The following is a 26640-nucleotide window of genomic DNA, read 5'->3' as shown; positions in this document are numbered from 1 at the left end:
TGTTGGCAATTTGATCTCTGGTTCCTCTGCCTTTTCTAAAACCAGCTTGAACATCAGGAAGTTCACGGTTCACATATTGCTGAAGCCTGGCTTGGAGAATTTTGAGCATTACTTTACAAGTGTGTGAGATGAGTGCAATTGTGCGGTAGTTTGAGCATTCTTTGACATTGCCCTTCTTTGGGATTGGAATGAAAATGGACCTTTTCCAGTCCTGTGGCCACTGCTGAGTTTTCCAAATTTGCTGGCATATTGAGTGCAGCACTTTCACGGCATCATCTTTCAGGATTTGGAATAGTTCAACTAGAATTCCATCACCTCCACTAGCTTTGTTCATAGTGATGCTTTCTAAGGCCCACTTGATTTCACATTCCAGGATGTCTGGCTCTAGGTCAGTGATCACACCATCGTGATTATCTGGGTTGTGAAGATCTTTTTTGTACAGTTGTTCTGTGTATTCTTGCCATCTCTTCTTAATATCTTCTGCTTCTGTTAGGTCCGTACAATTTCTGTCCTTTATCAAGCCCATCTTTGCATGAAATTTTCCTTTTGTATCTCTGATTTTCTTGAAGGGATCTCTAGTCTTTCCCATCCTCTTGTTTTCCTCTATTTCTTTGCATTGATCGCTGAAGAAGGCTTTTTTATCTCTTCTTGCTATTCTTTGGAACTCTGCATTCAGATGTTTATATCTTTCCTTTTCTCCTTTGCTTTTCACTTCTCTTCTTTTCACAGCTATTTGTAAGGCCTCCCCAGACAGCCATTTTGCTTTTTTGCATTTCTTTTCCATGGGGATGGTCTTGATCCCTGTCTCCTGTTCAATGTCATGAACCTCATTCCATAGTTCATCAGGCACTCTATCTATCAGATCTAGTCCTTTAAATCTATTTCTCACTTCCACTGTATAATCATAAGGGATTTGATTTAGGTCATACCTGAATGGTCTAGTGGTTTTCCCTACTCTTCAATTTAAGTTTGAATTTGGCAATAAGAAGTTCATGGTCTGAGCCACAGTCAGCTCCTGGTCTTGTTTTTGCTGACTGTATAGAGCTTCTCCATCTTTGGCTGCAAAGAATATAATCAATCTGATTTCGGTGTTGACCATCTGGTGATGTCCATGTATAGAGTCTTGTCTTGTGTTGTTGGAAGAGGGTGTTTGTTATGACCAATGCATTTTCTTGGAAAAACTCTATTAGTCTTTGCCCTGCTTCATTCTGTATTCCAAGGCCAAATTTGCCTGTTATTCCAGGTTTTTCTTGACTTCCAAGAGTTTCTTGACTCTCTCTCTCTATATATATATAGAGAGAGATGTATACACAAATATCTTGTTTTATTGTGTTCTGTAGATACTGTGCTTTCCTTAAAAAAATGAAGAAGAAGAAGGTTTGTGGCAACTCTGAGTCAACCGTCTATTGGTTCCCTTTTTCAATATCATTTGCTCACTTCATGTCTCTCTGTCATATTTTGATTATTTTTGAAACAGTTCAAACCCTGCACCAGCAAAAGCATTACCATTCACTAAAAGCTTGAATGATGATTACCACTTTTTAGCAATAAAGTGTTTATTAACTGTTTGTTATATAGATATGCTATTGTATACTTACTTGACCTCATTATAGTATACACATAATTTTTATATGCACTGAGAAACCAAAAATGTTGTGAATCACTTTACTGTGACATATGTTTCATTGGGGTGGTGGTCGGGAACCAAACCTGCAATATCTCTGAGGTATGACTGTACGCATAATATAAGTATATCTTATACATTATGTGTATTATATATTTAGAGGGAAGGCTGCAACACGAGTGAAGAGATATATAATAAAATACATGAGGTTCCCAAGTGGCTCAACAATGACAACAAACTCCAACATCCTTTCCTGTGGAGTCCCGTGGACGGAGGACACTGGCAGGCTGCAGTCCATGGAGACCCAGAAGCTTCAGACACATCTGCGTGATTAAACAACAACAAATATAGTACATGTTACCACTGGGTTGGACAAAAATTTTGCTCGTATTTTTGCATAAGATATTATGGGAAAGCCCCAAAAAATCTTTGGCCAATTTGATGTATCATGTTTTAAGTGGCTTAACCATTTCCAAGAATTTTGGTTTGTTTTGATTTTTGTATATATAGAGATAGATAGATAGTGCTAGGGTTTTATGACATTGGGAAAGAAATGGTGGAAAATTGAAGTGATATTTACTATTACAGTCTAGGATGGTAATCTTTGTAAATAATATTTTTATGGTGGTAGAGAGAAGTCATTTTCAGGTAAGAAATTCCTCCCATGGTGAAATTCTTTCCCTGGTGCTTCCACTGGGAAATTGCCCCAGTGTTACTTAATCCAGGTATGAATCAAATTGCTCAGTCATGTCCGACTCTTTGCAACCCCATAGACTGTAGCCTGCCAGGCTCCTCCATCCATGGGATTTTCAAGGCAAGAATACTGGAGTGGGTTGCCATTTCCTTCTCCAGGAGTTCTCCCCAACCCAGGGATTGAACTCTGGTCTCCTGCATTGTAGGCCAAAGCTTTACAATCTGAGCCACCAGGGAAATCCAGGTGTAACACTCATTAAATAATTTGAAAATTTATTACAGTATCCCAGGGGAGGAGAAGCAAAGGCCAAAGAAAACTTGAATTCACCTTATTGCAAGGTTATGGGATTTCTTTTCATATGTCTTTTTACTCTGAAGAATTTAGGGAATAGGTAATGATGGGGTTTACCTCAAGGATTGTTTAATGGATTAAGTGAAAAATATCACAATGTCTTGCATATACTAAGTGTATAGAAGGCTGTGCATTGCTTTTATGGATGTACTAACTACATAATCCTGTTTTTTTTTTTTTTTTTCAGCTCAGTGAGGATATCTTGCTTCAGGAAAAAAATAAAAATCAGAATGAAGGCAGGAGAAGCCTGGTGCTTTTGAGAATTGCTAACCATCATTATGTACATGATGGGGTTTATGAAACAGGCTCTATCACATTTGAACTCATTCCAGCAGTGGTGACCCTTTCTCAAATCCAGATGTTTAAATGGCTGCTCAATGGGGATGTTCGGGATTATAAATATGTCCCATCTGCTGCTACCGTCTGCCTGCTCTTGAAATGTGCAAAATCACCCTGTGCACTTGGCATTAGCAGCAGTCCTCATTCAAATCCACAGGAAAATTAAAAGGTAACCAGAAACCTTTCTTGTAGCACAGGCTTTCAAAGATGCCTACTGTGAATAAATGAAGGTCAAGGCAATCTCTTTGTTAATGTATTGTTGCATACAAGTCTATGGGATATAGTTCATGATTTGAGAGACATGTCAATCAATATAGTCATATACAAAAATTAGAAGACATTTAAATTTCCAGCTCTAGAAACCTGAAGGCAAGTTTGCAAGCTTATGTATATGGATCACATAATCTTTTTCTTCAAATAAGCGCTTGGCTGTAAGTTTAATATTGTAGGAAGATAGAATTTTCCAGCCTGAATATGTAAAAATAACAGTAATGTTAATACTAAGAGTAGTATCAGCCCCAATGTTTTGTTTAGGTTAGGTAGTTCTGTTTTCCATTATTCTGTATTTTAGCATACCTGTCTTGGGGGAAATTTTCTTTGTGCGTTATTTCTTAAATTTTATTTTATTTTAAAGTAGAAAAAATTACTTTACAATATTGTGATGGCTTCTGCCATTCAACAACATGAATCAGTTATAGGTATACATATGTCCCCTCCATCTTGAACCTCCCTTCCACCTCCCTCCCCATCCCATCCCACCAGACCAGTTGTAATAAAGACCAATTATATTATCTAAAACGTTTCCAAATATCACGTACTAAGCTGGATGTCAGCAGAGAACCAATCCAAGATTTTCAGATATTCTAATTTCTCCTTTAGTTCTTCCTTGAGTACCAGACCCTATCATGTACATTTACCGGTGATTGAATGTGGATCTACTCTGGGAAATGAGTAATATTGGGTGAAGGGATATCTTTCAGGGAGAACATGGAGGAATTCCTGGAGAAGAACTCAGACCTGAGCTATGAGAACTAATATTAATACTTCTGGCAACCTAGGGCATGGAGTGCCTTACTCTGAGAGGAGAAATTTAGAGTGCATGACCTGATTCACCAAAAATTATCTATTTGATATTTTAAATTGGTTCCATTTCTTCAGGATCCAGCTACTTAAGTTTATACTTCAGTTGTAGGTTACATGGATAAAATCACATATTCCTTCCAATCTGAAACATCTAAACTTTAGAGTCAGCAAGAGTAAACCAGTACCTGATAAAATAGTGTACCCCCATCCTGCAATATTTTTGTGGTTTCCTGCTTTTGAGTGAACTGGAAGTAGTGTATCAGCACTTTAGTTTCAAAACTGTCAGAGTAAAGACTGTGAAATGAAAAATGGTGGCACACAGCATTCCTTGAACTGTTTCTCCTTTTCATAAAAGCAATATAGTAATTGATTTGGACTGGAATGAACATTTACCCTAACCCACCCCACTAACCCAACAAATATATTAATTAAATATGATTCAAATAGGATGGTCTCAACAGTTAATATGGGTAAAATAATTAAACATCAAGTTATTTTACTCAAGTATACTACATTACTTTCACTGATGTGAAAAAGAACAATATGGATTATCTAGCTCTTTGCCTTTATTTTAAAAAGATTAATAAACTGAGGTGTAGGGAGAAACTGTCATTTAGCCTTTTAACTAGTATTTATTGAGCCTCTACAATGCATAGGCATTTAGCTAAATACAAAAGATGAGAGACAATAAAAGAGACCTCACCCCTTGTTCATGCAGCTTAAAGCTTTGAGGCACGTCTGATAAAAAAAATAGAACAACAAACTAAATTAAAAAAAAAGATAATTAGAAATCATGATACAATGGAGTCGATCATCACTTTATATTAAGAACCAAAACAGGCTCCATTTTAGTGGGAGATTAGGCAAGGTAACTTTAAGACCTGTAAAAGAAAAAAACTCACTAATAACAGCAAGGAGAACATTTCAGGCAATGAAGAGTCTGGCATTTTCAACAAACTGAGGACATCTGTTGAGTTGGAGGGCATTTTAAAATAATGAAGTGACATGAAAGTCTGGAGTTTGCATTTAGATTTTATTTTAATAGTGATAGAAAGTCATGCAAGATGCTATAACTTGGTGGTAGGCTGGGAAATATAATTTGGCCCAATAAAACGAAAACTTTCTAGAAGCTAGGTATCCAGTAGATTGTTACAAATGTAGTGTGGGAGTTGAATGTTTGTGACAAGGGTTATTCCACGGAAGATCAAATGAGCAGTTGTTGTAGTTGCCCAGGCAAGGAGCAATGGCTTAGTTTATGATTGTTGCTGCTGTTATCTAATCACCAAGTCATGTGTGTCTATTTTGTGACCTCTTGGACTGGAGCCTGCAAGGCTTCTCTGTCCATGGGATTTTGCAGGCAAGAATCCTGGAGTGGACTGCCATTTCCTTCTTCATGGAATCTTCCTGACCCAGAGATTGAACCAGCATCTCCTGCGTTAGCAGGCAGATTCTTTAGCATTGAGCCACCAGTGAAGTCCCAGTTTATGACGGGCATAGTCAAAAACACAGTAATAGAAAAATCCAGAATGTTTTGAGGCAGGATTTAAAGATGAACCTAAAAAAGGGAGATATAGAAAGGAAATTTACATGAAGGTTATGTTTAGATATCAAGGGTTTGGTTTGAACCAAATAACTTTTTCATTTACAATAGTCCTTTGCAATTCAGAGACTTAAAATGCTTTACATAGTTAGCTCAGTCAGTCAGTTCAGTTGGTTAATCGTGTCTGACTCTGAGACCACATGGACTGCAGTGTGTCAGGCCTCCCTGTCCATCACCAACTCCCAGAGTTTACTCAAACTCAAGTCGATTCAGTCGGTGATGCCATCCAACCATCTCGTCATCTGTCATCCCCTTTTCCTCCTGCTTTCAATCTTCCCAGCATCAGGGTCTTTTCAAATGAGTTAATTTTTTTCAAATGGCATCAGGTGGCCAAAGTATTTGAGTCTCAGCTTCAGGGTCAGTCCTTCCAATGAATATTCAGGACTGATTCTGTTTAGGGTGGACTGGTTGGATCTCCTTGCAGTCCAAGGGACTCTCAAGAGTCTTCTCCAACACCATAGTTCAAAAGCATCAGTTCTTTGGCACTCAGCTTTCTTTACAGCCCAACTCTCACATGACTGCTGGAGAAACCATACCATTGACTAGATTGAACTTTGTCGGCAAAGTAACATCTCTGCTTTTTAATATGCTGTCTAGGTTGGTCATAGCTTCTTCCAAAGAGTAAGCGTCTTTTAATTTGATGGTTGCAGTCACCATCTGGAAGTTCATGTTTCATGTATTGCTGAAGCCTGGCTTGGAGAATTTTGACCACTACTTTACTAGCGGGTGAGATGAGTGCAACTGTGTGGTAGTTTGAGCATTCTTTGGCATTGCCTTTCCTTGGGATGGGAATGAAAACTGATCTTTTCCAGTCCTGTGGCCACTGCTGAATTTTCCAAATTTGCTGGCATATTGAGTGCAGTACTTTCACAGCATCATCTTTCAGGATTTGGAATAGCTCAACTGGAATTCCATCACCTCCACTAGCTTTATTCATAATGATGTTTTCTAAGGCCCACTTGACTTCACATTCCGGGATATCTGGCTCTAGGTGAGTGATCACACCATCGTGATTATCTGGGTTGTGAAGATCTTTTTGTACAGTTCTTCTGTGTATTCTTGCCACCTCTTCTGAATATCTTCTGCTTCTGTTAGGTCTGTGCCATTTCTGTCCTTCATCGAGCCCATCTTTGCATGAAATATTCCCTTGGTATCTCTAATTTTCTTGAAGAGATCTCTAGTCTTTCCCATTCTACTGTTTTCCTCTATTTCTTTGCATTGATTGCTGAGGAAGTCTTTCTTATCTCTCCTTGCTATTTTTTGGAACTCTGCATTCAAATGGGAATATCTTTCCTTTTCTCCTTTGCTTTTCACTTTCCTTCTTTTCACAGCTATTTGTAAGGCCTCCTAAGACAGCCATTTTTCTTTTTGGTATTTCTTTTCCATGGGGATGGCCTTGATCCCTGTCTCCTGTACAATGTCAAATAGTTCATCAGGCTGTCCATAGTTCATCAGGTACTCTGTCTATCAGATCTAGTCTCTTAAATCTATTTCTCACTTCCACTATATAATCATAAGGGATTTGATTTAGGTCATACCTGAATGGTCCAGTGGTTTCCCTACTTTCTTCAATTTAAGTCTGAATTTGTCAATAAGGAGTTCATGATGCTTTTGAACTGTGGTGTTGGAGAAGACTCTTGAGAGTCCCTTGGACTGCAAAGAGATCCAACCAGTCCATTCTAAAGGAGATCAGACCTGGGTGTTCATTGGAAGGACTGATGCTAAAGCTGAAACTCCAAATTTGGCCACCTCATGTGAAGAGTTGACTCATTGGAAAAGACCCTGATGCTGGGAGGGATTGGGTTCAGAAGGAGAAGGGGACAACAGAGGATGAGATGGCTGGATGGCATCACCAACTCGATAAACATGAGTTTGTGTAAACTCTGGGAGTTGGTGATGGACAGGGAGCCCTGGCGTGCTGCAATTCATGGTGTCACAAAGAGTTGGACATGACTGAGTGACTGAACTGAACTCAGTCACCATCTGCAGCGATTTTGGAGCCCCCCAAAGTAAAGCCTGCCACTGTTTCCACAGTTTCCTTATCTATTTGCCATGAAGTGGTGGGACCAGATGCCATGATCTTAGTTTTCTGAATGTTGAGTTTTAAGCCAACTATTTTACTCCCCTATTTCACTTTCATTGAGAGCCTCTTTAGTTCTTTGCTTTCTGCCATCATGGTGGTGTCATCTGCCTATCTAAGGTTATTGATATTTCTCCCAGCATTCTTGATTCCAGCTTGTGCTTCATCCAACCCAGCATTTATCATGATGTTCTCCTCATGTAAATTAAAGAAGCAAGTTCACAATATACAGGCTTGACATACTGTTTTCCCAATTTGGAACCAGTCTGTTGTTCCATGTCTAGTTCTAACTGTTGCTTCTTGACCTGCATACAGATTCCTCAGGAGGCAGGTCAGGCAGTCTGGTATTCCCATCTTTTGAAGATTTTTCCACAGTTTGTTGTGATCCACACAGTCAAAACTTTGGCATAGTCGTTAAGCAGAAGTAGATGTTTTTCTGGAACTCTCTTGCTTTTTTTGATAGTCCAACTGATGTTAGCAATTTGATTTCTGATTCCTCTGCATTTTTTAAATCCATGTTGAACATCTGGTAGTTCACAGTTCATGTACTGTTGAAGCCTGGATTGTAGAATTTTGAACGTTACTTTGCTAACATATGAGATTAGTTCAATTCTGTGGTAGTCTGATAATTCTTTATCATTGCCTTTCTTTGGGATTGGAACAAAGACTAACCTCTTCCAGTCCTGTTTGCACTGCTGAATTTTCCAAATTTGCTGGCATATTGAGTGCAGCACTTTCACAGCATCATCTGTCAGGATTTGAAATACCTCAATTGGAATTCCATCACTTCCCTAGCTTTGTTTGTAGTGATGTCCTAAGGCCCATTTGACTTCGCATACCAGGATGTCTATCTCTAGATGAGTGATCACACCATCATAGTTATCTGGGTCATGAATATCTTTTTTGTATAGTTGTCTGTGTGTTCTTGCCACCTCTTCTTAATATCTTCTGCTTCTGTTAGGTCCATACAATTTCTGTCCTTTATTGTGCCTATCTTTGCCTGAAATGTTCCCTTGATATTTCTTTGGGATATTCTTGATCGTTGCTTCCCGTACAATGGCATTAACCTTCGTCGTTAGTTCTTCAGGTTCCCTATCAGATCTAATCTCTTGAATCTATTTGTCACTTCCACTGTATAGTTGTAAGGGATTTGAGTTAGGTCATACCTGAATGGTCTACAGGTTTTCTCGACTTTCTTCAATTTAAGTCTGAATTTGGCTTAAAATGCTTTACATAGTAGTACTATGCAAAGCAGTACTATTGATTTAAGTAGGTGTAAATAGAAAATCTCGGGGTCTAGAAATAAAACAATTCATACTATTAACTTCACACACACACACACACACACACACAAAACAAAAAGACACCCTTTTTCCTCAGTCATAGAAATCACTGTTCACAGGAAAATCTTTCATTGAGAATCCAACTATGATATCACGAGTATAAGGTTATAAGTAAATTTTCTGCCAGCCAGCTATGTGGAAACTTTAAGCTGAATTCTATTCCTGGTGATTTCAGTTCAGTCTTCAGAGGAGTTTTGTGGCATAAATATCAAAGTGCAGAATCATATCTGGTACATAAGTACACGCAAGAAAAGCTGGTTTCTATAGAAAAGGCAGTGAGATGATTAATTCAAATAACATTATTTAATAATTTCATGTTTTTTTCACATAACTCAAAGGGCCAAAACTAAATTCACATAGCATTATAAATAAGTGTATATCTAGCTGGAAACATTGTTCAAAGGATGATTATCTCTAAAAATTATTTTCAAAGTGAATATGAACAGGTAACACTTTGGAACTCAGTCTTAACCAGTATAATAATAATACAATAACAGACATGCAAGTAGTCCATACATATACATGTGTACATATGTGTATACACATACACACAACAGGTATAACTACATGTAGAATAAAAGCATACATGTAAATGAAATTTGAATTTAACAAACACCTACATATCTTCAACTTTGCAAATTCTCTGTCCTTGGTTATCAAGAAAAAAATAAAATGTATGTGTCAGGTACATTTTTTAAAATAAAGTTTTGCTTATTATATTACCATTATGCATGCTGACAGAATTTCTTAGGAAAATTAATGGATGATACTTTAAAACATTTCTTTTCAAGTCCATGATTTCTCTTTTCTCCATCAGCATGTTCTAATATTGCGGCTAAGGCTAATCATGAAGACTGATTTTTGGTTGATGATTATGGTACCCGTGCAGCTGTTGGCAAATCTGAACTGTCTCCTGAGCTACGAAAGTGACCAACTAGATCTCTTTCCTTTTTACCATTCCTGTTTTAAGAGAAAAAAAAATTGAAACTCAACAATAATGACAATTTCTAATGAGAATGAACACTGTGTGAGACTGTGTCAGTGCAGGTATAAACTGATAAATTTGAGCAAAGTTGGGCAGTTGATTGACATTAGCTAGTGCCGGGAGCCGGCATGGGAACCTCCACCAGTGGCAAAGGTCATGAGGAAGGAGGCTCGACATACGCAAAGGCAGGATCGAGCCTCAGGAGTCCCCCTGGAAATTCTCGAGCATCTACCCCCAAAACCAGAGCCTGCCTACTTTACTACTTTGTGCTCTCACCTACACCTCTGACTTTACGGGGGGCTGTCCCCCACCACTTCTTTCGGAGAAGGAGTTAACTTAGAGCTCCAGTTAATAATAATTCCTGGGCGTGATAGGAGTGTTTCAACCTACAAGCTCCTCTGAAGGTTCGCTAGCCTGCCTGACAGCCTTGTCTGGCCACATGTGATTGCTCACAGCCTCCCAACTGTGAGAGGCACGAGATGCTTTAAACTTTCTAAAAACAGGTTCTTTAGAGAAGTTAGAAAACTATTAGCATAAGTATAGTGGGCTGATTAGAAATTGTATTGGTGAAGGGTTTTTCATTTTTTGAGCCAATGTTTACTGTTAAGTCTCCACATCCCCTGCCCTTATACACATTAATGAATATATAGAAGAAATAAGTATTAACCTTTGATATTAATCATGTTAGACCTTAGGCTAAGCAAATTCTTTCCTTAATTAAAATCCACTACACCCTCACCCTATAGGAATGTAACTTTATCTGGTACCTTCAGAAGGTGGTGTCTGTTTTAAGAATAATCACCCCTGGAGAAATAAATATTCTGGTTGACTGACCGCTGTCACAAGGAGAGGGTCATAAATTGTCAGCAGGCCCCCTGGCCAGAAGATGATGTAACACCCCTAAGACCTCTGTATACATCTGTATGAAGCACCTGACTTTAATAAAAGTCAGGACTGCTGACCCCATATGACTTTTGTATAACATCTCAGTGTATAAAAACAGACCCTGGAAAAATAAAAAATGGGATCAGTTCCTTGAAAGACCAGTCTCTGCATGTCGTTCTTTCTCTCACCTTCTGGCTGAACCCCTATCTGGAACATGGAGGCTCGTCAAGCCTACTAATTATGCCTGGGCTTCTAAGATCTGAGCGGGGAGGCCTTAGTGTCTCCTCTTCTTCGGGAGAACGGGAGGACACCTGCGGCCTACGTAGGTGATGTAAATTCCTTGCCTTGGAATTTTATTGGCTTTCCACGTAAACCAAGCTATTCAGCCTCTTTTCTCCACTGAATTTTCCTGCTGAGCTATCCTCATTCTATTACTTTTTATATCTCTAATTAATATTTAATTAAAGCTATCATATCCTGATCACCGAAGCTGTCTCCCCTTCAAACTCCCTGGATCAGCTGGGGCTGGACCTGGGCAATTTAGGATGTATAACATTCAAGGGGTGTCTTTGCAAGTTTGGGCTATTTATTTATCAGTAGCCCTCGGACTGCATATAACCTCCCAGCCTTCAGCGAAGTTTGTATCTGTTAATATCTGCATATAGGACAGAGGGTCCTGATTCCTTTCTGATAAAGGTTAAGAGCTGAATACTGCAAGTTCACCCTTTGCCAGTCTTCAGGCCTAGCACTTGATTTTTGATACTTTCTTAATATTAACTTAAATAAATTAATATGGCCTACTAATAATACAGTCTGTGATTTTCACGAATAGGTATCTCCTAGAAAGGGTCAGTTTTAGAAATAGTAGGTTATAGAGGAGGTACTCATGGGTTCTGAGGCCTTCGCACATCTGTGGCCAATTCTGAACAGATTTTCACAACCTTTCAGCCACAGCCACGATGCTATGCTGGCAGGTTTATAAACATATTTAAAATAATGAAGTGGGTAAGAGAGGTTAGGAATAGTGATATAGTAGCAACCAGACTGACAAACATACCACATTGTTATCTTTTATTCCTGACTAAACAAAAATGAAAACAAAAAACTACAGGTTATTAATTTTCATAGCACATATAGAGGAACAAAATAAATGATTAAACGTCTATTACCACCTTTTATCAGGGACTACATTAAGGAGGTGCTGGTCAAATTGGCTTCATTTGTCCCGAGACTTTTCAGAGTCTGGCCTGTGAGGCCAGGCCAACTGAGGTTAAAGCAGACAGGGAAGTGATACAGCTGGAGATCCTTAAGAGTGATCAAGGGCCAGCCCGAAGAAAAAGTCAGCAAAATCCAAGGCTGAGAGCTCTTTACAGGCAGAGCAGAAGAGTCGTGTGTATTCAGAAAACAGCCTAACCCCATCCAGAGAACTTTATGATTTAGTTAGATTTTGTTTAAAATTCCAGAATAGGAGCAGCTTGGTCAACTTTGTTCAAAACATTTCAGGGGAAAAGAATTGTTAATTTTCAAAAATAATGTTACTGGAGTATTTGTGAAATAGTAAAAAAAAAAAATTATATATATATATATATATATATATATATATATATATATATATATATGTAATATAGGCACAAATGTCTCCTTGCTAACAACGTATTCTCATCTTTATCTTGAGCAATTAATACATAGATTGTGGATTTTAGTGGGAACCTGTTCATTCATGTACCTCTAGGTTATTGATTTTTCTCCTATTTCTGGCTCAGATTTTCGCTCCCTCACAGTATTTTCTGGATGACTTTCCAAATAAATATATTTGCACTCAAAAAAAAAAAAAAAAAGGAGAGACATAGAAAGAATGGTTATGTGAAGGTTATGTTTAATATCAAGAGTTTGATTTGAACACCAGAATTGTGAAATGTAGTTCATCTGAGTGAAGGCCAGAAAAAGGCAATTTGGTACACAAATCTAATTCATTAAGTAGCAGTACAATATCTTATATTTATCACAGTGAAAACTTGACCTTAGCAAAGAAATTTTATCTAAGATTAACTAAGAATAAATTTATTGAGGTATCACTGACAAAAAAAGGTTCATATTTAATGTGTACAATGTGATGCTTTAATATATTGTGAGATAATTATCATCATCAAGCTAACAGTGTACTGTCTTGATTTTCATTCTATTTATCTGGATATTTTTAGTCAGTATTCTTTGCTCAGGACCATTATTAGAAATTAAAATATTTAGTATCTGAGGTGCTATTTTCTTCTCATTCTGTATCTTTTTTTCTATAATCTTATGGTTTCATTTATTCTCTGTGGCCCATCAGTTACATGATTATTTCTTCATTGAAGTTTACAACACATATATACAATTGTCTCCTTGTCAAATGTACAGCTTTCAAATGCATATCAAGTTTATGTCCAAAACCGAAGTTAATGATTTTCATTGCAAACTTGTAATGATACCCTATGAAAATGTGAAATCAATGATCTAAGATCCCTGTATCTGTGAATGTCTCCAACAGTGTATGCAGCCTAGAACCAAGGTTTAATCCTTTACCTTTTTCTCCCACATACAATTAGTCATTAAGTTCTGCTGCTGTATCATATATTTCTATAGCTGTCTATACTTAACTTATGTAAAACTTAAAATATTATGTGACCAATTATGTATTCCCCTTAAAATATAATCATTATGGAATCCTCCAGTAGTCTGAATTTTCCATGAAATCAGACTGTATTTGTTTTGCTCACCATTTTAACCCCAGTTTATAATGCACTTTTGACATTATTGCTGTTGTTCAGTCACTCAGTCATGTCCGACTCTTTGCAACCCCATGGACTGCAGCACACCAGGCTTCCCTGTACTTCACCATCTCCTGGAGCTTGCTCAAACTCATGTTAATGAGTTGGTGATGCCATCCAACCATCTCACCCTCTGTCCTACCCTTCTCCTCCTGCATTCATCATTCCCAGCATCAAGGTCTTTTCTAATGAGTCGGCTCTTTGCATTATGATAGGTGCTAAATACATACTTTCTAAGGGAGTAACAAAGCATATAAGTAAAATAAACATACTTTATAAAAATGTGTCTCAAATTTTTTTGATTATGTAAATTTTCATTCTCATTTCTAGTATTTCATTTTTTTCTTTTTGAAATACAACTACATTTATTTTGAACAAACAACAATGAACATATTTAATAAATCCATTTCTACTCTAGTTTTGTGGGGATATAAACCAATTAAATAAATAAAGCTCCTATATTTCAATATTTTGATGTAGAACAGAAAATTGTATTCAGTCACAATGCATAATGGCTTTCAAATTACAGATATTTAATAACTGTCTTATGGATAAATTCATAAATAAATAAATGAATGGACACTATTTTAAACAATATAGGTCATAAAAATATATGCCCAATTTCTGTCCTGATTATTTCCTGTAACACTTTCTCTGTGATTATTTTCAATACAGCATTACCTTAATTAATAAGGTTAAGGAGGTTGGCGACATTTCTATCAAGTGTATCCCTTCTCCATATTACTCAAAGTTCATAAAACCCTAAATAGCATTGCAGGTAAATCATAATTCAAACTGAAACAGTAACTAGTACAATTCTAACCATTTGCTAACAGCTTGAATTTTAGCAAAATTAACTTTCATTCTTGGGAATCTTTGTCTCATCTATTGATGTCAAGGGTCAGATCGTAAAGAACCATAGAATTATGAGAATAAAACCTTGTTAACAAAGTATATAGGACTTCCCAGGTGGCTCAGATGGTAAAGAATCCACATGCCGAGCATGAGACACAGGTTCAGTTCCTGGGTTGAAAAGATCCCCTGGAGAAGGAAGTGGCAATCCACTTCCAGTATCCTTGCCTGGGAAATCCCATGGGCAGAGGAGCCTGGTCATCCATGGGGTCACTAAAGAGTAGACATGACTTAGCAAGTAAACAACAACAACAAACAGAGAAGATGTATCGTGTTTATTGTCACTGATGTTTGCTAAATTATTGCCCCCACTAGGATTATGGAAATTTCATGAAAAATTTATGAAGTGACAGGATTAAACTGGGTGGCAGGAATACACACTGTTTCTCTCTGCTTAAATGTTTTAATAATATTCACTGTGTTTAATAAGTATTAATTGGTGACATGTGATCTAGACATTTATTTCAATGAAGAAAAAATTCAGGAAGTTTCAACAAAGATTCAATGTATGCTCTTCACACAGCAGCATATTTGATTCTGGGTAGCTGGAAAGAATAACTCATTTTTGTGGGGAATATACAAGTGTATGGGAGAAGACATATGCATCAATAATCATCATGTGCATTAAACTGAAGTGAGTATACGAGACAAGTGTACAAAAAGAGAGATCAATTCTGAGAAAGGGTCTTCAATACAAATTTGAAAAAAAAGAAAAAAAAAATCTGTGCGCAATCATGTTAGTACTTTCCAAACAAAATTAATAGCATGAGTCCAAACAATAGAAGCAAGAATATGATTTCACATCATTTAGTTCAAACCTAAATCTTGCAGACTTTCTAGATTTTACAAAGTTTGAGCAACTACCATTTACTTATCAGATACTTTCATGTTAATATATTTTAATATATTTTTATGTCTTATCAAATCCATGGCCCAAATATGTGGAACAGTAATATAAATATTTAGTTGCTGTAATGCAATTATCCTTTCATGAATCAAAAAACAAAACAAAACAAAGCACACACCCATGGAAGCACTTTATTTTAGCACTTGATCTTCCATTTCCTAAATAAGTAAAGTTACAAAGACTGTGCAAATATATCTGAATTTTCTGATCGAAGTGTCGTCTTGTTTGGTTTCCAAACATCAACCTGGACATGATTTTCTACTTTACTCAAATATTTGAAGGAAAAAAGCCACCAATTTCAAGTTGACACCTTGTAAACTAAGAAGTAAAGTTGGGAAATGCAGCACGTGGGGTAGCTGGAAGCTCATTTATTAGCGTTCTGTAAATAGACTCTTAAACAATTGTAAGTCAGTGTGGACAAAGAACTACACTGTAGTGCTATGCATAATCTGCACAAGTTCTCCGTTTATTGACGCTCTACTCAGATCACTCTGACGAAATATGTCTTAATTTAAGCAATGTAAGCTGTTAGAGCACATTTCTCCTCAATCTGATTGAAACTTCACTTCTATTCAGCTCAATGACCCATAAACAGATGCAAAACATTTAGCTTTTTATATTTGTAACAAAAACTTTAGTCACATGCAAAGGGAATCTCATTTATTAAAAGATAGTACATTTGTCTGCTCAGCTTTTTGTGTGAATATTAGAAAACCCCTTTTACATCTTCAGACTTGGTTGACAGGGAAAGTGTTTGCAGATAAATTACTATTTAACTAGAAATAAGTTTTGACCTGCCCTGTGAAGATAAGCTGTGGTATACCAAGAAGATATTTTTATCTGAAATTTCCTAACAGTGCTTGCACACTGTAGGTATAATCTATATCTAACCTCTCTTTCTCTCTATGTAGATATCTGTATTTCTGGGAATAAATATATATATATATATATATATATATATATATATCTGTATTTCTGGGAATAAATATATATATATATATAATAAATATGTATATATTATTAGTTCATTCTTTCATTAAATAAATATATATATTATATATATTATATAATATATATTATTAGTTCATTCTTTCATTAAATAAATATATATATATATATTTATTTAATGAAAGAATGAACTAATAATATATCTTCTACAGCTACAATATTTAAAGTGTAATTATAAGCTTCTATGAAGTAGAAAAGTTGATTGAAATTAAACCTTTTCCAACAGTATATATGACTAAATTTAAAACAAACATCAATAAAAGAATGCAAAATCACAATAAAAAAACTCCGGGAGTTGGTGATGGACAGGAAGGCCTGGTGTGCTGCAATTCATGGGGTCACAAAGAGTCGGACATGACTGAGCAACTGAACTGAACTGAAGGGGATTTATGGGGATGGTGTTAGTCAAAGAATAATACTTGGGTTATATAAGATGAATAAGTTTTAGAGATCTATTGTATAGCAGTGTCTATATTTTACAGTACTGCTTTGTATACTTGAAAGTTTGTAAGAGTAAATCTTATGTTGTTTTATAACAAAAACAACAGTAAACATAAAGAAGATTATATGACATTTTTGAAAGTGATGGATATGTTTATGGCATACACTATAGTGATGGTTTTCTCAAAATTCATCAAGTTGCTCACATTACCTATGTACAGCTTTTTGCATGTAAATCATACTTCATTAAAGTTGTTTTAAAAATCTGGATAAATATAAATGATTGTAACAGAGTGATATTCTAATACATAAACTCATAAATAAATAATATGTGAATACCTGAATGATAAGAGAGATGAACAGAAATTAGGGAAAAAAATCTGTAAGTATTCACATTAACCTCAGTACTAATCAAATGAATTAAAAAAAATTTTTTTAACCAATCAGGTTATAAAGTTTGTAAAAGAGGATAGTTAATATTCATCAGTTATTAGAATTTGGCAAAATGGAGCAGTCACTGTTAATAACAGCAAATTGCTGATTGTTTAAAGAACTGTGAGCAGGAACAAATTGCAGGACTCAACAGTATTCTATTATTGACAAAAATCTCTTGTAAACATTTTTATTAAAGAAACTTTCATATATTTCCCTAGCTTGTCAGGAAAAAAAAAATTGACTTTCATGTATAAATTATTTTTATCTTTAAAAGGATGGAAATTCTTTTATATTGCATATGAAAATCAAATAAGAAATCATTTTCTCTGACAAACTTTAGCTAATATAACCCATTATGTGTCTTTAACCAAGGAATTGGTAAAATTGATAATCTTAATGAGCTGGAAAGGACTTTACACTCTACTTAAACCATTAAACGGATTTCACAAGAGACAGACATGAACCATAAAGACATAAAGAAACAACGGTACAACAGATACAACCCAAACTCTCTCACATACACACGCACACACACACTCACACACAACTTGTTCAGAAGAAAATTTCAGGTTAGGGAAAAAAAAAAAAAAATAGTAGCGAAATCCACCATGACACTCTCCAATACTTAAGATGGAAGGTGGAACTAGATTAGAATATTTTTTCTTTATTTCTATTTTTAATGGTGAAAGCCCTTGTTCTAATGTAACTTTCAAAACACTGGACCGAGAGCTATTCAGTAGATTCTTCTATGACACAGTGTTTCAGCATCAGTCTTAATTCCATCCTGAGTGCCAATCTTTTCTCAGCTCCTTGCAAATAGGGGCTGGCTAGTTGTGAAGCAGGCAATGGCACCCCACTCCAGTACTCTTGCCTGGAAAATCCCATGGATGGAGGAGCCTGGAAGGCTGCAGTCTATGCGGTCGCTGAGGGTCAGACACAACTGAGCAACTTCACTTTCACTTTTCACTTTTCACTTTCATGCATTGGAGAAGGAAATGGCAACCCACTCCAGTGTTCTTGCCTGGAGAATCCCAGGGCCAGCGGAGCCTGGTGGGCTGCCATCTATGGGGTCACACAGAGTCGGACACGACTGATGCGAGCAGTAGCAGCAGCAGTTATGAAGCAATCACTACTGGCAATTGGATTCGCTTCCCATTGAGTTCCTGTTGTGCTACTGCCCAGATAAATGGCTTCACTTCCTGGAGCTGCAGGGTGGATTCAGGACCTGCTTGGCTGGATGCAGGAGGGTGGACCACAGACTCCATAGACCACCACACATTGCTGTACCAGCAGTATAGGAAACATTTCATAAGCAGTGTGCTATAGATGATGTGTCATAGTGTATTCTACTGTGCTGTAACCAAACTGCATCTTTTAATCCAGTTTCCTGTGACAAATATTTAATCTGTTCTGCTTGCCTTCAGTTATTATCTTAATCAGCCACCTCTGCAAAAACATCAATAACTCAGTGCTTCCTGTTATTAGCTGTCCACTATTATAAAAAAAAAAAGAGGACAAATAAAAAAGAAAGGATGAATCAGATGACATTATTTTTATTTATTAGGTTGAGTGTTCTGTCCTATTGCTTATTCTCTGAGCTGCCTCTGGCTTACCAGTTATCGCTTAATGATGTTCTTTGGAGCTCAAAGTGCTTGTTGGCATTCTACACTCTGCTCTTGAACTGTGATTGTCAAAGCAAGGTGCATCTCGCATACCTGGAGGTCTAGCGCAGGTCTAAGTGGGATCAAGAAGGGATCTAAATATCAAAAGCAAAACAAAAGATTGACACAGTATTCCAAATCCCTGCTTCATGTTACTTGAAGTCTAAAGATTTCCTTTAATTTTGAGCCTTTTATGGATTAACCACTGCTAGGGAAATGCTATTTTCAGGAGATTATTCTGGTACATTGGACATGACCCTGTTGAAAAATTGAGCTGACTGAAAGAAAATAGCAAAGAGAGGAACAAGGGTGCCTCCAGCCCTTTTGAGGAAAGGTAGCAATCTTCAAAAATCTGATTTGGGTTATGGCATCTTTCCAAGAAGGCTTCCCAGGTGGCTCAGCGTTAAAGAATATGCCTGCATTGCAGGAGACTTACAGGAGATGTGGGTTTGATCCCTGGGTCAAGAAGATCCCCTGGAGTGGAAAATGGCAGGCTACTCCAATATTCTTGCCTGGAAAATCCCATGGGCAGAAGAGACTGGCCAGCTGTATTCCATGGGGTTGCAAAAAGTGTTGGATGTGAGTCAGGGATTAAACAACAATGGCCAGTGAGGGAATTATCAGATAAAATGACATATGTTTTAAAATGTATGTTGCTATATTGCCCTCCAGGGTTTCATAATTTACAATAGCAGAACCATTGAAAGGCTCTTATTTCTTTACTTCCAGGAGTATTGGATGGTATTTCTGTTTGGCATGAGACATGTAAATTAGTCTGTCTATGACTTTTTCCTCTTTTGTAAAATGGGAATAATAATAGCACCTGTCTGTGTCAGGTCTTTGATGTTCTTGAGAGTAAAGTTTTGTTAGTGCCCTGTGTGTGCTCAGTCGTGTCCAGCTCTGTGACCCCGTGGACTGTAGTTCACCAGGCTCCCCTGTTCACGGGATTTTCCAGACAAGAATACTGGAGTGGGTTGCTATTTCCTCCTCCAGGAAATTTTTGTTAGGGAAAGGTCATTTAGGTGTTATTTTGGTATTAGAAATAGCAAACACATTTTCTAATTGCCTAGATCCTCCTTAAGCTTTTATATTTAATTCATGGTTGTTGTCATTGTATTTACAAGGCTAAGACATTTGAAAAATACTGTAAATGGCCTTTGAATAAGGCCTGGCATCATTAATACACATAAATAAAGGCAGACTATTCTAAGTTAAATTTATGTCATTATATTTTAAATCATTCAATTTACTTAAAATATTTATACCTACTTAAGAATTGATAAAAGTACAATACATTTATAAATATAGTAACATAAATTGTTGGAGGCATGTAATGCTGTATAAAAACAATAAAGTTTCAAATGAAAATTCTAATAGACTATGGTGGCTCAGATGGTAAAGAGTCTGCCTGCAATGCACGAGACCCAGATTCCATTCCTTGATTGGGAAGATCCCTTGCAGAAGGGAATGGCAATTCACTCCAGTATTCTTGCCTAGAGAATTCCATGGACAGAGGAGTCTGATGGGCATGGGGTCACAAAGAGCTGGACATTACTGAGTGACTAACACTTTCACTTTCCCACAACATATTTGAAATTACAGTTATGAAGCTATTACATTAAATTTATAGACTAGATTTTCTTATTAAGTAATTACTTGTCCTCAATTTATCTCAGATGAAAAGATTTCCTTTCTCTAGTAAAGTAATGAAGTATTTGTTTTTCTCAAATATTTCTTCCTTGAATTCTAAATTTTCCTGGTTTAAAATTTGTTCATTTATATATAAATACTTATGTTTGAGGCATATCGTATTAGTAAAATGTTTTAAGTTCTTAAAAGACACAGCTTATTTAAAGTTAATTCAAAATAAAATGGACTCTTTTGTGATCTAAACTTCCATGAATTTTAACGCATGTGTAGGATTACGTACAGACAATTAGGACACAGATTTCCATTATCACAGCCTCCAAAATTATCTTGTGTTGCCTTTTTAGTCACACTTTCTCTCCAGTCTTTACTTCCATAAGCCACAAAATTCTTCTCCTGGACCATAGTTCTGCTTTTTAGAAGGTCATATAGAAGAGCTCATACAGTATAACATTTAATTTTTTGAAACCAGCTTAATTTCTTAGCATAATGCTTTGAGAATCAACCCTTGTGTTTATCAATTGTTCTTTCCTTGTAATTGTTAATATTCCATTGTATGGATGAAGACAATATGTTTATTCCTTCACCTGCTGAAATATACTGAATGGTTTTCAGTTTGGGACGATTATAAATAAAGCCATTCCAAGCATCTATGTATGGAATTAATGTGAACATAAGTATTTATTTATCTAAGATAGATACCTAGGAGTGGGATTGCTCCAACCTTAGAGAAGGTTTCACTTTATTAGAAACTTTCAGTTTTTCATAAAACTATCCCTTTTAAAGAGATTTTTCATATAAATATATAAGGTTAAGCTTTTTTATACAGTTACTATGTTCTTAAATTCTAAAAGTTAAAGTAGAAACACACATACTTGAGAATAAGCCATCTAATTACTTAATTTTCAGATCAGATTACAAAGAGTATCACCAACCTAGACAGTTCTACTGTTTGGTAAATTCAACTAGCCTATTTACTAGTTACTGCTTCATGTGATTCTAAATTATGTTCTTAAAATTTCTAAATGTTAAGGCTACTATAGATATTTAAAGTATAACTGGTTGGCATTTGTCTGATACAAACCTACAAACCTACTGTCATCACATATTTTAAGACAGTCATTTCCATATAAGGACATGAGGAGAATGAATTACTTTCACAGTGCATAGAACACCATCTAGCAATGGCACCCCACTCCAGTACTCTCGCCTGGAAAGTCCCATGGATGGAGGAGCCTGGTGGGCTGCAGTCCCTGGGGTCGCTAAGAGTCGGACACGACTGAGCGACTTCATTTTCACTTTTCACTTTCATGCACTGGAGAGGGAAATGGGAACCCACTCCAGTGTTCTTGCCTGGAGAATCCCAGGGACGGGGGAGCCTGGTGGTCTGTTGTCTATGGGGTCGCACAGAGTCGGACACGACTGAAGCAACTTAGCAGCAGCAGCAGCAAAATGAAAGTTCAAATCATATTAGCCATTATGATCACATAATTTCCTTGGGATTTTTTTGATTTCAAATTTATCCTTGATATCTATTCTGTTTCTACAAAGTAGAATAGCATTTGACATTACAGGCAAAATTGTGTTGATTCCCACCCCCACAAGCCAATATGCTAAGAGAGAAGGTCTGAGTGTCCATTTATTTGCTCAAATTCTCAAAGGTTGGCCTCAGATGTGCCTACTAAGTAACATTTTATTCTCCCTTTCTTATTCCTAATCCTACTAAGGCATGCATGCTCAGTGGCTCAGTCCTGTCAGACTCTTTATGATCCTATGGACTGTAGCCCACTTGGCTTCCCTGTCCATCATGGACAATCCAAATACTGGAATGGATTGTCATTTCTTCCTTCACGGGATCTCCCAACCCAGGTATTGAACCCATGTCTCCTGTGTCTCCTGCATTGGCAGGCGGATTCTCTACCATTGAGCCACCAGGAATGCCCCCTCCTAAGGCACTTAATACAAAATACATGCTTCCGCTGGGCAAAGTAAGAAATGCAGTGTCTACTGAGGGTGATCTTTGGCTTTGCCTAAATCTCCCAAACCTCTGGAGGCTGCTAGATTCCTAAAAGACAGTCAGAGCAGTTTCTCATCCCAGTCTATCATCTGCACTCAAAGTTGATTTGCATGTCAATAGTCTCCAAAGTCCATCATGAACAGTTCTTCCTCTTTGGAATCTTTTCTCTTATATCCAAAGCAGAACAAAGAATTGTCTAGGATCCGAAAATGAGATAGCAACCCTTAAATTCTGTCTTCCTTAGTTTGTCTACTTCTTGTCTTTTTCTTTCCAAGACAAATGACCCCCTCTTTCTCCAATTAAAAGCAATTACCCCTTCCCCTACAAAAAAGGGCACAAAGATCAAAAGCATTTCAGTGGCTATAAACACATTCTGAGAGTAAATAGCCTACATTAGCCTAAAAAAGTTGAATATTTTTCAGAGACTGAAAATCTTTCACATTCTTTTCTTGTAAGGTCTTACCTATATGCTCAATATATTCATTTGAATGGTCTTTTTAATTTATCAATGAATAACAATATTTGGTAGTGTTTTTGCAATTAGCCATTACATAACAAAAATGCATCTGAATTCAATGAGGGAGATATAGAACATTGGATAAATGATGTTGAGGTTAAAGCTAACCATTTTGAAATACAGTGCTGGATTCTTATCTTGCAACATATCTGAAAATAGATGTCACTTAATTAAAAAGGGTAAATACATAAATCTAAAATAATACAACTAGAAAAATATCTGTGAATAATTATCAGTATTTTCACCTCAAGCTGATGACTGCTTTTTTATTTATGAAAGCAAAAGTAGAAATATAGATGGCTCAGTGTACAGAAAATTTTACAAAAGACAGAACAATAATTAATCATCCGTGAAAGGTTTGCATGTTAAAAAGTAAACAGTTAAATATCAAGCAAACATTTGTGATATATATATGTGTATCTGATAAGTCATCTCATTGGAGCCCATCACTGTATTTTTTACTATTACATTACTAAGATTTTCATTCAGATATAGAGAGGATTTACATATTTGGGGTTTTAAGCTATGATTCCTTCTTTTTTTTTTTTTTCAAGTTAGTTTTGCTTCTTAACTGAAAATCTTTGGGAGGGGGATTTTTAGAAAGAAAATTCTTCATCAAGTTCACAATGTCTGTGATTTTGCTTGGCCAATTTATATTGGGATTCAACTATTTCAAAAGGACCTTCTGAGCTTCATCTCATTATTATAAAACTCCTGAGATAATTTTATGATAGCTTTCAGCCCTAACACCTTTTCTCCATTCATGTTGTCTGTCTGGAGTTTGCTGGGCACAACACAGAAGAAGACAAGCCACACACTGCTGTCTGTTCTTCGGTGTTCCTGTGACTATCATTTTGAAGTTTTATAGAAACCACACAGAACTCTCACATGCATTACTTGGCTTCTCTTGCCCTAGTTGGGGCAATAGCTTCTTGCTGAAATATTATCCTGAGGATCTACGTGTTTATTTTCTGATCTCTCCAACTCAACTGTTACCCTGGAAATTGGCACATATTCCTAATTCCCCATTGCTTGTTTAATCAAATCCAACATATCAGTGTCATTAGAAATCCACTCCTTTATCTATTTTTCCCATTTTCCCATTACACAATATCACAGCTATCCCACATGGTAACTTTGGAATCATCCTCCATTTGCCAGTATTTTCTTTGTGGGGTTGTGTTTTTGTGTCTGATTTCTTCAGGCTGAAAGGTGTATGCCATGTTTCTTTTTTTTTAATTTTACACTTTGTAAAGAAACTATCATATTTCTTTAAAGAACAATAAAATAAATGCTATAGAAACTTTCGCTGCAAGGAGAAAATTCACCCAGGCATGGGAAGGTAAAAAGTTTAGGCAAGATTCTGTTTCTCATGATTTGTCTTTCCATGGTGCTGCTGCTGCTAAGTCGCTTCAGTCGTGTCCGACTCTGTGCGACCCCATAGACGGCAGCCCACCAGGCTCCTCTGTACATGGGATTTTCCAGGCAAGAGTAATGGAGTGGGGTGCCACTGCCTTCTCCAATAGGGTACTTCTTATTTTTCATCCCTGAGACAAGAATAAGTGTTGTCAGGTAATAAATAACTGAATGATGAACCTCAGATGATAAACATATAAGCAGAAAATGTATCTACAACTTCTCTTATCTCGTATAAATTATTTTGGTGTTAACCTTAGAGAGCATGGATTTATTTTTTATCAATTTATTTTAAAACAAAACATATTTTCAAAGTTTTAGCTCAAGTAAAATCTCATCTAATAACCTTTTAAAAATCATCCCAAATAGGATTGCTTTCTGTTCTTTCATAGAATGCTTTCTTTTCTTGATCATAATTAATATCTCTTCTGCCTATAACTAGATCTGTAATTATCTGAATTACACAGTAGAACATGATTAACTCAAGATAATAGATTCTACTTTGTTCATTTTTGCACATTATTAGAATTCATTTTGAAAATAGTAAACTATCAATATGCAGTTGTTTAGTTGAAATAAATTATGAAGAGTATCATTAGTTATTATGTCTATTTTTGAGTGTTGGTTTCAAAAAGTTACTTTATGAATAGCTGAGACCTGAGTTTGAATTTCAGTTCTAATATTGTCCAGTTGAAATTGCCCTTGGGTTTTTTCTTGGTTCTGGTGGGACATCAAAATCAAAAGAGAACTAGACGCTTACTATGATGATCTTGTGTTTTAATTGGGTGAGAAAATTAATGCAATAACTATATAAATTACATAAACTATCTAAAGTTGATGTTCTGGAAAATAAAGTAGAAGAAGGTAAGGCACTTCCAACCATACTAAGTTCTAGTGTTACAAAATAATTCTTGCTATGTTCTTCATCACGTTTTGTAGGTGTTATTTCAGCTTTCCGGAAAGACCTTTCTCCTAGTTTTCCCGTAATATTATATTAATTTATTCATTTATTCTTTTTAATGTCAGCACAGGCATTTTTTGTATGTTGCTGCTATATAAAATAGTTTTCCTCTGGTCATCAAGAAGATCGGTGTGATGAGGCAGATTGACATTATGACTCAAATATACTCTCATACATGCAGATGTGCTGTAAAAGTATCAAGTATGATCTATGATAATTCTGGAAGATCTGAAAAATCACATTAAGGGAAACAACTGAAACATAGGCTGTGGGCTGGAAGGAGTAGGGTAAGAGAAAGAAGTGCGTTAGATAAGCATCGTTTCTTGCAAGCCTATTTCAAGAATTGCCTCCTTAGCAAGGCTTGAAGTGAGCTACATACTCTTCATTCCCTACCTTATTTGTGGTTGAAAAGCTTTTGTGTGTGTACACTTTATCTAGCACATATCACTATCTCCTGTAATTATCCATTTATATAACTGTCTCATCTGATGGGTGGTATGCTCTGAGATCTAATAACCATAACTTACTGACCTTAATAAACATCTCATTTGTTCTTCACTGAAAAAGAAAACTGGCAATCAAATGTTCAATGGATGTAATGCCAATCAGTCCAACCTGTTTAAAGTATTGATGCCAAAAATTAACAACTATATATATACACAATAAGCTCAATGTATTAAGATCCTAGAATTATTGGGAGGCAAATTTACATTTATTATTTTAAATCATAACATTTTTGCCTTAAACCATTGAATGCATGTAACAGCCACTAATCTGAATCACAATTTAATGAATTGGCAAATTTGATTTTCTATATTGTGAATATGATGGCTGACATATCATAGATATAATTTTACGTGTCTCAAAATCATTTTGTGTCCTCAACTAGTAACACGTATGAAAACCCGAAGGTGACATAAGTTTGTA

Source organism: Bos mutus, chromosome 10, assembly GCF_027580195.1.
Source record: "Bos mutus isolate GX-2022 chromosome 10, NWIPB_WYAK_1.1, whole genome shotgun sequence".
Taxonomy (NCBI): Eukaryota; Metazoa; Chordata; class Mammalia; order Artiodactyla; family Bovidae; genus Bos; species Bos mutus.
Note: the sequence above shows the minus strand (reverse complement) of the source record.